General features: G+C 45.5%; 1 long non-coding RNA gene across 1 annotated transcript; it reads right to left on the bottom strand.

Moving 5' to 3' along the window:
• Window positions 1-317: 317 nt before the first annotated feature.
• Window positions 318-2,452, bottom strand: LOC146200780 (uncharacterized). Its single transcript, XR_014704849.1, has 4 exons — window positions 2,272-2,452; window positions 1,990-2,172; window positions 902-1,021; window positions 318-439 (listed from the first exon to the last, which is right to left on the bottom strand). It is a non-coding gene; the product is annotated as an uncharacterized LOC146200780 (long non-coding RNA).
• Between the last annotated feature and the right edge of the window lie 11,199 nt (window positions 2,453-13,651).

Raw genomic sequence — 13,651 nt, 5'->3', positions numbered from 1 at the left:
TCCAAACCTTTGGACAGCTGAATCTCGTCGATCATCAGCACGGCATGCCTCTCTTCCTCGCACAGAAGACTGATCTGAAAAGTAAAAAAGGGGGAACGTTTACACGAAATAATTACTGGAACCCACTATTAATGCAAGCTATACGCGTAGTGAAAATTCTCTGCAAACAATTTATTTTATTTGCCAACCTTTATCTTCAGTAAGTTCATCATTTCTTTGAGAATTCCTGGTCTGAATTTAAAGCTTTCGATCCTCCGTTGCAAGGTTCGTTCTGTGGGAAGAGGGCAGGCCACTTCCCGGACGACGTTGTAGCCCCGGGATCCACAGGCGAGCCTTATCTTTAAAGCCTTCACAACAGTGTCATCGCTCCACGTTGTGCCTTGCATTGAGGTCTTCTGGAGGCTTTGGATCTGATCCTCGTTGAAATGTTTGTCGACGCCTGCACATCAGAATAGCGAATGGAAATATCAGGTATAATAAAGTCAGAGTTCTATCCGTATGGGTGGCTGTTCAGTTTTTTTTAATAAAAAAAAGTTTGAAACGAAAATAGCATCAAATGCACTATTATTCTTTGCACCAGGCTTTACCATTTGCATTTATTTGAGACAAAATGTATTACAAGTAATGCATTTTCTTTTTAACCTTTATGGTACACACAGTAAATAGGCAGAAATGCTTTGTTTAAGCACTAAAGTGGACTACATGACAAGCCTCTGTATGAACATCTCCTTTGAAGCAAAAATGAAATAATCAGGGGCAGCCATGAGGATTACCATTATAAGTTTTACTTCTTTAAGAACAATTTGAAAATTGAATTCCATGCACGAGATGCAGATGCTATGGTGTTAATCTCATGCTGTTATGTTTATGAATATTACTGTTTTCAATGCAATGCTATTACCTTTCGCAAGTTCCTGCTTTTGCCTTTCCAATGTCCTTACTCGCTTTTGGCATCCAGAAAGCTTTCTTTTCAAGCTGTCTATTTCTTTTCGCATGCTTTCAACCTGAGGATTAGCATCATCTGAAACAAAATTGGAAAACTGATCACTATTACATTGGTGAACAAGCAATCATTTACCCTTTAGAACCCAGCACTTGACAGGAACAAGAGCTTTTTTTTCTTGAATATTACCTCTTTTTAAATCTTGCTCTATATGCTTTGGAACAAGTTCCTTTGAACGTCGTATTGGAAGAAGAAACTGCTGCTCACAGCTGTGTTACTAAGAAAAATGAATGAGGCTGACAGCAGAGGTGAGAAGCAAGTGAATGTCAGACTAGGATTAGGGCACTATACAGCCAAATATATTGTTTCTGTCACTTCAAACAAGGGCAAAGAAGAAGCTAAACATTGCATTAACGCAGCGTAACTATAGCTTGTGAACATTCAATTAAGAAGAAATGAGAAACATCCATTGGGCTATATTTGCATCTGTACAGTGCAAATTCAGCCGAACTTTTACATCACATTTTGCACTTAATTATGCACGGGAATTTGTTACTGAAGTTTCGACCATCTTGAACAAGGTGAACTTTTTGGCACCAAAGGGGTAAATTTCATGTAATTAAAAATTATTATATACAAAGACAAACATTGATTTGGAAGTAATTTTTGAATGGGTCCTGTAGAGCTTAATAAATGTTTATTTTTCATATTGACATGCAGGTAGTCTGAATCCATGAGCTACGTGACGAGGGCTCTATTTTGCAGACTGCCCCGCTGCGGTGGCGCAGCGGTTAGGGTGCTTGACCACTGAACCCGTGGATGCGGGATGGAATCCCAGCCGTGGCGGCCGCTTTTCGATGAAGGCGAAAAGCAAGGCGCGTGTGTGCTGTGCGATGTCAATGCATGTTAAAGAAGCCTTGGACGAAATTGTCGGAGCCCTCCACTATGGTGTCTCTCATAGTCTGAGTCGCTTTGGGACGTTAAACCCCATAATCCATCCTATTTAGCAGACTAAAGCTTCACAAAACTGAGACATCAACACTAACCTTGCGTGCATGAACAAACAGACGTTGATACTCCTCCTGTGCAGCCAGGTTCATCTGTTCGTAGCTTTTTTCTTGGAGGCTCACTGATGCAGCTCTCCACATGTGCACATTCACCAGCGCTGGGCACCTGTTCTCTACAACCATGTGTCTGGTTATCACTTAGTTGGAGCTGAATGTCAGTGTCTGCAAAATAAGAACGTATTTCCCACATTTGGAGTTAATTGTGGAGGCCTAATTAGAGCACTTTCGTGATATGAAAATTGCATGGTATAGTTCACTTACGCTGTAAGGTAGGCGCATTTCCTATTGATGGTTGGGAATGGCTGACAGACGACAGTGTGGTTGTGACAGGTTTCTTCTGGGATTTGAGAAGCGAACGGCTGACAGTGCCTGCAAATAATGATTATTTTACCAATTGCTGAGCCTTGCCATTTGTGGAAATGCATACAAAATGTAATAAACATTTACCTTGCATGTGTGTTGGAGCCACTGTAATTGTCAGTGCTGCATTGTCAGATGTGCAGAGCAGTACTGTCTTCCCCGGAGGCTCAATTACAACACTCTGCATAACACAGGCATTTGTGCATGGATTCTCCTCAGTGTCAAATGGAACCTCCTGTGCCGTGTTTCTATCTGTAAAAAAAGAAAAGTGTCATCACCGAGGCAGCCTTGCACACTGGTTTGCAATACCACACAGCTGTAAAATAAGAATACACAGCTATCTCACCTGAAGCATCCAGCACACCTGCAGATGACCCTGAAGAACAGGCCGCAGGCGTAACTGTGTGGAAGCAACAATGCAGTCTCAATTAAAATCCTGCGTAATGGAGGCCTAATAGGTAAATCACTGGTTAGACTAAAACAATTAAGGAATTCGGCACTATGTAACTTGTAATTTTTCAAATTTTCAAAGCGCACTCACCCAAGGTGTGGTCAGTACCGCGAGCAGGTGGTGGTTTGCGGGACGGTTTGGCTGGCCGATGTGAAAATACTGATGGAACAGCAGTACATTTCGGCTTCTTTACTCCAAAATTCCTTAGAATCACTGGCTCGAACTGATCTTCGGTAAAATGAAGCTGTAAAGGGCAATAGTACTAATATTAGGTATGAAGACGAAACATAAAAAATCTAGCTGTGCGGTCGGTCAGAATAAAGCAATTTAGGCTTTTAAGATAGATCGGTGGGCATGAAATAATTTATTACAGGCTGTCTTGCGGATTAGTCGTGTCGCGGGAATGAGAGCACACGAATGTTATGGACACTTTACGTTGAGACTGCCCTTCGGTGCAGCATGAAAATAAAACAATTTTGTACCCGCGTCCCCGTGAACTTTTGCCATGCAGTGCACATGTGCACCTAACACTGCAAACAGCAATTCGCTCATGTGCTATGCGCGAGAACGAATAAATGTAAATGCATCAATTTGGAGCGCGTTATATACTGCACAACACTTCGCAAGAGGCTACAATTTCGGAGCGCATTACTGGGCGAAACGTCGTGGTGCACGCATGAAATGGTTTTCGTTAACTTTATCTCAATTAATTAGCTGCAGTTCGAGCCGGAAGAGTTCCGGGCATTGCGGAGGCTGAAATATGCGCACATTCTTCAACTGGCATACTTTTACAACGCGCGTTATCAACAAACACACCCCTTACCAAATCTCGCACGCTAGCCAGCGCTCGCTATTAGAGCAGCGAATCGACATTGGAAAGCATTTATATTACTTACCTCGCATAGCTTGCTAGACTTCGTTGGCTTGAAATCTTTTCTCACAATCCTATGGAGCCACACTTTCTGTCTCGCAACATCACTCTTCCCAAGCGGCACTGTGAACATCGCCAACCCTTTTCCCGACTGGGTTGTGCACCCGAAGGCACAACAGCCCGGCATTTCGGCTTCTGCTGCAGGCAGCAATAAGCGCCCGGTACAGTAAAGCGACTTGCAGCAAACGGCGACAAATATACAAGTGGTCACCGCTGAAAATATGTCGCCGAATGAACTTCACGAGCGAGAAATCAAGCGCGACACGCCGCCAAGCCGGCCGAGCTATGCACCGCTGGTAGTGCGTAAGAAGAACATGGCCGACGGAAGAAGCTCCCAACCGGAAGTGCGTTCTGTCCAATAAAATGCGTCGGCGGCGCCGCAAACGTTTTCGCTACTTAGTTTTTGTTAAAAAACGGATCTAGGGACTTTACCCACTGCAAGGCGAAGGCCTCTCCCATATTATTCCAATTAACCCGGTTCTGTGCTAGCTGCTTCCACTTAACCCCTGCGAGATTCTTAACCTCATCCGCCCACCTAAATTTCTGCTCCCCCTGCTATGCTTTCCTTCCTTTGGAATCCAGTTTGTTACCCTAAGAGACCATCCGTTATCCTCTCTTCGCACTACGTGTCCCGCCCATGCCCATTTCTTTTTGATTTTCACTGCAATGTCAGTAACGTGAGTTATTTCTCTGACCCAATCTGCACGCTTCGTATCTCCTAATTTTATCCCTATCATTTTTCGTTCCATAGCCCTCTGCGTTGTCCTCAACTTAAGTAGAACCATCCTGGTTAGCCTCCACGTTTCAGCCCCATATAGGTGAGTACAGGTAAGATGCAACTGTTGTATGCTTTCCTCTTGAGCGGTATCGGTAAACTGCTAGTCATAATCTGCGAGCGCTTGCCAAATGCGCTCCATCCCAATCTTATTTTTTTTGTTATTTCCTTTTCATGGTGCGAATCTGCGGTTACTACTTGTCCTAAGTAAACATATTCGCCTACTACTTGCAGCGCTTCGCTACCTAACGTAAACTGCCGTTCCTTCCCGAAGCTCGTGAACATTACCTTAGTCTTCTGCATATTGATTCTCAATCCTACCTTTCTACATTTCCTTTTCTAGGTCTTCAATCATTATTTGCAGTTCATCCACCGAGTAAATAGCAAGCCAATGTCATCAGCAAATCGCAGATTACTGAGGCATTCTCCATCTACCCTTATCCGTAACTGCTCCCATTCCAAGTCTCTGAATGCTTCCTTTAAGCAAGCTGTGAATACTACTGGCAACATCGTCTCTCCTTGCCTAACATCTTTCTTTATAAGAAATTTTGTTACTTTTTTTATGCAGAACTATGGTTGCAGTGTAGCCACTATATAGTATATCTTCCAGCACTTTCACGTACGGTTCGTCTACCCCCTGATTTCGCAATGCCTGCATAACCGCCGAAGTTTCTACTGAGTCAAATGCTTTTTCGTAATTAATGAATGCTACGTATAAGGGCTGATTATATTCCGAGCATTTTTCTATCACTGGGTAATGGTATGAATATGATCTCTAGTAGAGTACCGTTTCAGAAAAGCTGCCTGATCTTTTTCTTAAAGAACAAGCGCTATATGTTTAAGCGCTGTAACCAACCGTTAGTAGTGACAGTAGACTTTAATGCCCGCCATATTACAAGGGGATACAAAACGAACTGTACTAAAAGCCCCTGACTCTGGACACTTCTCGAAATGAAAGCATAACCCTTGTCAATGATACGCAACATTGCACGCACATTGGCAACTGTGTATAGAACAACACCACTCTTAATTTCACACTCACAAAAAACATCACACAATACTATTGGACAAAAAAACAAAGCTCTCTCGGTTACGATCACTATATATTTGAGACGTCTCTCTCACTAGTCTCCATAACCCCCGTGGAAAGTAGAAACTCCAATCACCAACTGCGATCACTTTCGCGACATTCGTACTGCGGCAAAGAGATTGCTTTACAACCTGTCTGACTAACCTTAACAAGGAGATAACCATTCCTAAATTAAAAATGCCGTGTACGAAAAACTCGGAGCTGATTGACAGTCACTTACTCCACATGTGGGAAGCCCACTCAAGCTTACAGAAGCGATGGCTTAAAAACAAACACAATTGCACCCTGTAGCAACGCATCTCCGCTCTCATAAGCAAAATGGAGAAATGGAGACGCACGCGGCACTGCTGTCACCAGAAATGGGGTCAATTATGCAACCGCCTTGCTGGAAAAGAAGGACTTAAGGACGCGTGGCAGGTTTTACGATGCCGTGTTGAGCCAGAACACGCCAAGAATGCACATTAGAGAACTGCGACTCGTCTTATCCGCCCCACTGAGATGGACACCCTAGCGAAAAATCCCGTATCGCGACACGCGGGTTTGAACTGTTCCTGTATTATCCCGTATAAATTTTGTACAGGTGTGACCAGTCCTGTATGAAGCTTAAACGGTTTTATATCGGACAGGTCATGTCCGGTATAAATCTCAATCTGGACGGTTCAGCCCGGTATAGAGTTAATACAGGGCAGACCATTTCCAGTATGCACCTTATATGTGACATCCCAGTCCGGTATTGATATGAAATAGGGCGGACCAGTCCTGTATGAAGCTTCATGGGTTTATATCGGACAGGTGATGTCCTGTATGAATCTCATTTCGGACGGTCCAATCCGTATCGAGTTAATACAGGGCAGATCATTTCCAGTATGCATCTTATACATGACATCCCAGTCCGGTATGGATATGAAACAGGGCGGACCAGTCCTGTATTGAGCTTATAACAAGACAGGTCATGTCCAGTTTAACAGAGAAACCGGACAAACCCGATATGAATAAACTGATACGGGACAGAGCATTTCCGCTTCTTAGTACAATTCGGGCGGATCGTGAAGCTCAACCAGGATGACCATGCCGGAACATGCCTTCGGGCTAAATAAGCATGAAACCATACATATTATATGTTACAACTTTTCTGTATAAGTGGAGTTGGCGTTGTTTCGCAAATACCTAGAATTTATGAAGCCGTGGATGTGTGCGCTAGCAAGTACATACACGCATCGCGTTTTGCTTTTGCGTGTGCAACAGTCGCTGCACTTGTACGATCTTGCGGTGCATCTTCATATCTGCGACTGAATATCTGTCACCTTCAACGCGAAAGTGCAAGCAAGAACGTAGCGTTTCGTTAGCGAGGATAAAATACGCTCGAGAATAAATGAAACACATCGCTGACCATCGAAATACGCACAGGTTAGCCGGACATCGGGAGTCGCTTCCTCGAGTGTTTACGTATGCAAAACACTTGGTCAGAAGTAAATTCATAGAGGTCGCGGCTCCGCTGGCAGCAGGTGAAGCTAAAACAAGCAGTATTACAAGTGTTGGTGCACCGCATATATCTATATGTAGCAAAAATTGCATGCGTTCGAAGATGATGAAAAAACACATCAGCACTAGTAAATTGTGACATTCTGAGGTTTGCCTGCAAGAAAGCGATACATTGTAAAAATGCGGGACACGGATAACCCTTCGTGATAGCCAGGAAAAAAGATTCAGCGTGTTTAAAGGGCGATCGTTCAATTACGACCACAAATTCTACACCCTACAAAAATACACAAACTACAAAAGAGCAATATCGACTACATAAGCAGAAATATAACATTTCCACCGTATCCTGCCACTTCCGGCTTCGCTAGCGAGTGGACGCGTATTCATGGGCTCCCACGGAGCGGTGTCAGCGGCCCAGCAGGGCCGCGGTAACAGGTTTTTGTCCTGTGACAGTGATTACCAGGTTGTTTTGCCTAGTCTTCCCACAGGTCGGTTTGTTTTAAATACCGTATTTTTGCACGCTGACATAACTGCCCGGCCGTATAGGTTTGAGGATTTTCGAGACGCCCTCGCTCAGCTTTCGGTGCTCCCCGACGTTATCGCTTTGGGGGCGTATCGAATGAGCCATGTGTGGGCCGTTACACTCAAGGATGCCGAAGTAGTCAAGAAGGTGGTCAGCATTGTCGAACAGCAAGTAAAGAAGAAGCGATGCCTCGTCATTGACCCGGCCAACAGGGATATACGCATGAAGGTGCACTGGCTCCTGCACAGTGTACCAGACGAGGACGTGTGTCTCGCCTCCGCTCCTTTTCGGCAAAGTCAGTGACATCTCTCGAGAGCGGTGGCGTGCTCAAGGAGTGACAGACAAAGGCTCTACCACAAGAAACGTGACCTTAAAGCTGAACGTCGGTGTGAAGGTTGACGATCTACCTCATCAGCTGAGCCTGTCCGGTGAGCTAGCTCTTGTTGTGCCGGGCAGGGCTCCACTCTGCCTTCGCTGCCGAGCCACGGGCCATATTCACCGTGAGTGCCGTATTCCGCGGTGCGGTGTCTGTCGTCGCTTCGGCCACGACGAGAGCCAATTTTCGCGGACCTATGCCAGTGTAACCGGACCCGTGGGCAGTGAGGATGTGTCTGACCTGCTCATGGACGAGGCAGACGCGGAGGAAGCATCAGCTGCAGCAAGTGCGCGCGCCTCTGTGGCGACGTCGAATAAACATATACCGCAAGTGGGGGACAGCACTGTACAAGAAGCAGTAGTTGAAGAACCGCTACAAATGCCTTCACGAGACATCGTGGAGACGCCGAAGGGCACGGACGAAAAGCCAGCCAAGCAGACGCCGACAGCATGGACACTGCGTTCGGAGCGGCTAACCTCCCGGCAGGGAAACGGCCGCACGATGACACCGACAGCAAGCAGTTGCATCAGGAAGGAATTGGTGGAGACGAACCACCAGCGAAAACGCCAGGACCAGGTATGCGGCGATCATCCTTCAAGCCGCGACCGAGCAATCCCGCCGATGCTCGGCAGGCGGGTAAGCCGCCACCGTAGTGTTTTGCTGTCAGGGTCGTAAAATGGTTGGGGGGGGGGGGGGATATTAGTGACAACAATGGCTGAAACACTGTATAAATTAGTATTTGAACGGATGCCGGAAAAAAGGCGTTTACGTTCCATTTAAATCCAAGGCAGAATTTTGGTGGGAAGCATGCGGTTCCCATGGTATCGCAAATGTATCAAACGAGAAGCATGTTTCATTGTGATGGGCACCATTCGTTCGTGTAGCCATGGCAAGCATTCTTGAAACAGTGTTACGAGTAGCCACTCTAAACGTAAGAGGGCTTTGTGCAAGGAGACGACAGTGCCAACTTAGTCGCGTCCTTCTTGACAATGACCTACATGTAGTTGCCGTCCAGGAGACAAAACTTGAAAACGAAGAAGCGACTGATCGAATGGTGTCCAATTTCCGTATGCAGTTTCATGTATGTGTATGTCATGCAGATGGTGGATTAGGTGACTGTGCTCTATTGATACGCAATAACATTGGGATTTCTGTGGAATCAGTGCTTTCTTGTCAAAGTGGGCGCCTTTTAGTCGTTGATTTCACCTATTCTGGTCTGTCTTTTCGTGTCATTTGTGCCTATGCACCGAATGTTGAAACAGAGCGTCGATACTTTGAGCGTTTTGATGCTTACATACACTGTGACAGAGTGATAGTACTGTTGGGAGATTTCAACTGTGTGTGCTCAGCTTGGGATCGCGCTAAGCGTGCACGTGTCCGAGATAAAAATGCATAGGTGCTAAATGCACTAGTACATGAATGCAATCTCGAAGACATAGGAAGCGTGCTGACCGGTGAAAATCGTCCGCAGTACACCCATTTCCAACGTGAAAATCATGCGAGACTAGACAGAATATATTCATCACATGAGTTGGTGTCCTTATGTACTGCCTACGAAGTCAAGCCCGTCCAGTTTAGTGATCATTGCTTGGTGATGGCAACGTTTGGGGAAGGACAGAGGAATATTCGATTCAACTGGGACCTATGGAAATTAAATGTGAGGCTGTTGGAGAATGATGTCTTCGTTAACGTAGTAACGGAAGAATTCGAAAAGTTACTTGAAATGCAGCCCCCCTGTTTTGTAGTCGAATGGGAGGAATTTAAACAGCGAGTTAAAATGAAAGCCATCGAAAGAAGCAGCCTCATAGCATACCAGCAAAGAGAGAAGGAAACAAAACTCCAGCAAGAACTGGAGTTTATGATAAGCATGGAAAACATTAAGCCAGGTAATTACACGAAAGAAATAAGGGAAGTTAAAAGCCAGCTGGAAGGTGTGGATGCGAAAAAATACAAAGCGGCGATTGTACGCACCCGCTAGATCAGAGAAGCTCTGGGCAGGAGAAACGCCAACTAAGCGAGCGCTATCTGACGAAAAAAGATATGCATGTCAGAAAGAAATACGCCAGTTATCAACCGGGAACGCAATCACATCGGAGAACACCGTTATCAAGAAAGTTGGTGCCGATCATTTTAAGGATCTGTTTAGTTGCTCACGCGAGGCAAAAGACGGATTCCAGAAATTCCTTTCGCTTATGCCACGTCTCGATGAAACGGTCAAGAAGCAACTGGAGCAGCCAATTACTGAGGGCGAAATAGAATGCGCAATCGACGCCCTCGCCCTAGGTAAAACACCCGGGCCTGACGGTCTAGGAGCGGCTTTTTACAAATTTTTCAGAACAAAGGCAGCCCGCATGTTGCATAAGGTTCTGGATGAAGCTTACGAAAAAAGAGTGCCCTTGTCTTTTACAACTTCGCACATTGTGCTCATACCAAAGAGTGATGATGCGGATAAAAGTTTGTTCGTAGGGTCCTATCGTCCGATCACTCTCACCAACGTAGACTAGAAGATTTTTATGAAAGCTCTGTCCAAACGCTTGAAGTCAGTGATAACAACTTTAGTTGGACCGCACCAGACTTGTGGCATAAAAGGCAGAAGTATAGCAAATAATGTCCATGTTGCTCAGTTATTCTTGAGTGTTGCGATGTATTTGGTGACCGCGTGGCTATGATGCAGCTCAACCTGGCGAAGGCGTTCGACCGTGTATCGCACGAGGTTCTGCTATGCGTTTTGGAGCATTCGAACGTCGGTACTGTTATAACCGAGGGAGTGAGAATGGCCTACACGAACTGCTCAACGCGAGTCATTTAAACAGAGAACTCACTGGAAGCCTGCCAGCTTTTTCGTCAGTGAGGCAAGGATTTCCGCTGTCACCCTTGCTGTTCGCTTTGGCCATTGCAAATAGCCAACTTATAACAGGTTATAGACTGCAGGCGGCCCATGTTGAAATCTTGGCTTACGCCGATGATATCGCCATTTTTTGCTCCGACAGAGACAGTATTCAGCATGCCACAACTGTTGTACAACAGTTTTGTGAGTGCACCGGGGCCCAGATAAACTGGGAAAAGAGTCATGGCTTTTGGCATGGAGACTGGGAAGCCACGTCAGACAATTTTTGTCGGCTCAATTGGGCATCTGTTCCTAAACGTTATCTTGGTGTACCGCTTGATGCCTATCGCGACCCAGAGCCATATTGGGCTAACCAAGCGTTGTCTGCAAAAGAAAAGGCTGACGCGTGGCAAGGAAGGCAATTGTCGATGTTTTCCCGAGCCACAATCTGCAATCTCTTCCTGGTATCTAAGATCTGGTATGTAATGAATGTGTTGGGTGCCATGAGGATCAGTGTACAAAAAATTCATCGTGTTTTTGCTGTGTTCATTTGGGCTTCGACATGGGAGAGAACAAGTCGAACCAATCTTTTCCTTCCTGCCAAGAAGGGAGAACTAGGGCTTGTGCATTGATTTATGCTCCAGGTTGTATCGCGCTTTATTTATCTACGCGACCAAAACCATTTCTCCGGACAGTGATTCAAGTCAGGCTCAGCAGACTCCTTCCAGGGTTCGTGGTGTTGTCATGTCAAAATATGTGCGGTGCCGTGACTGGATATCTGCGTGAAGTTATGCTTGCTTATAGGTTGTTAAATGCGCGTTTCTCTCATGAATATCTGTGCAATGTCACCAAGAAGAAACTCTATAGAGACCTCACTGACATCATGCTTCCCTAGCCATTGTACCGTTTGCCATACCGTGGAGGCCCCGGATAAGACATCCTTAAAAGAGTTAAAAGAATGCCTGTAATATCTTCAGTCAAAACTTTTTTCTTTAAATTGCACACTAACACGCTATCCCTTAAGACATGGCTTCATAGCAAAGGCATCTTCGTACCCTGGACTACCAATTATTTTTATGCATAAAACCTGAAACAATAGAGCATGTTTTTCTTGACTGCTGGGACCCAATATTTCACTGGGATGTTTTACAGCGCACGCTTAAGAAACAGTTACCACTCGATCCATATTGAATAAGGTTCTTGCCGATAGAAACATCACAGGATATACCATATGATTTGATTATGCTTCTGCGCCTGCACTCAATATGGAAAACGAGGATGCAATTTGAACATGCTGATCTTGTCGTGCGTCCTGTTCGCGAGCATTTTGTTGGAAGTGTCGTTTCACTAAGAGAGTGTTACCGAGCACTCCCTGATCCACCAGAATGGATTACCTTGCTTGATGTTTTGGTGTCGCTGAGAGAATTTTAATCCGTGTTTGCCGAAGCCTGGCTTACGCGTTTTATGCACTGTATTTCTGATTTCACTTTCAAATGTCAAAGTCGGCAATAAAGAAAAAAAACAAAGCCGTGGTGTAGTCCCATTCTAACGGCCTCTAATATTATTCGGCCAACATTTGCATGATCTAATACGGCAAACAGAACATCGTGAGAAACGCGGTCAAAGGCTTTTGCCAGGTCTAGTTTATCATCGCCACTCGGTCATCAAATGAGTCACAGCATTCTAGTATGGAGCGTGCCACGTGTATGTTAGTAGCGATACTTCGCCCTTTTATGCCGCATGTTTGGTGCGTGCCTACGAGCGTTGTTATAACACCCTGCAATCTTTTCGCTAGCACCTTCATGAAAATTTTGTAATCGACGTTGGTGAGGCTTATCGGGCGATAAGATCCCACCAACAGGCGCTTATCAGGGTCATCGGTTTTAGGAGTTAGCACTATGTGGGATGTTGTGAAAGACAGCGGAACACGTTTTTTCTCATAGCTTTCGTCAACAACCTTCAGCAGAGCCTGGGCTATTGCCGGTTTGAACACTTTGTAGAAAGCTGCACACAGTCCGTCAAGGCCAGGGGCTTTACCTGCTGGCAGGGCATCTATTGCATCCTCAATTTCTTTCACGGAAATCGGCTGCTCAAGCCGTGTTTTAACTTCTTCCTCAAGTTTCGACATAAGTGGAAGGAATTCACTATAGAAGCCCCCGTTCAGTTTTTCGCGACTGACAAAGCATATCTGCGAAATGATCATTGATTGCGTTCTTGATTACACTACTGTCCGCCGAAATACCTGTGCTAGTTCTTATTTCTGTACCACACTGTACAACTGTACCACACGGATTGTTGTGAATGGAGAACTCACTGAAAGCCTCCAAGTGCGATCTTCTGTGAGGCAGGGTTGTCCACTGTCGCCATTGTTATTCGCAGCCTACCTTGAACCGCTTTGCTTGGCCATCCGGAATAATGAATGCATAACGGGATTCACGCTACAATCAGTTCATGTGAAAATCTCGGCTTATGCCGACGACATCGCTGTCTTTTGTGCAAATAGACAAAGTATTTGTGAGGTGACGAATGTAGTACAGAAATTTTGCAGCTGCACAGGTGCCCAGATAAACTTGGAAAAAAGCTGCGGTTTCTGGCATGGCAGCTGGGAGGTCACACCCGAACACTATTCTCGGATGCGCTCGTCAACCACTCCAGCATTTTATCTAGGAGTGCCCCTTGATTCTTACCGGGACCCAGATCCGTACTGGCATGACCAAGCATCGAGGGCCAAGGAAAAAAGTGATGCGTGGCAAGGAAGGCAGTTGTCCATGTTCTCGCGTGCCACTATATGTAATCTGTTCCTTACTGCTAAAGTCAGGTACGTGA

Source organism: Amblyomma maculatum, chromosome 2, assembly GCF_055883805.1.
Source record: "Amblyomma maculatum isolate TAMU_Amacu chromosome 2, ASM5588380v1, whole genome shotgun sequence".
In the NCBI taxonomy this organism is placed as follows: Eukaryota; Metazoa; Arthropoda; class Arachnida; order Ixodida; family Ixodidae; genus Amblyomma; species Amblyomma maculatum.
This window is presented reverse-complemented; position numbering and strand designations above follow the sequence as displayed.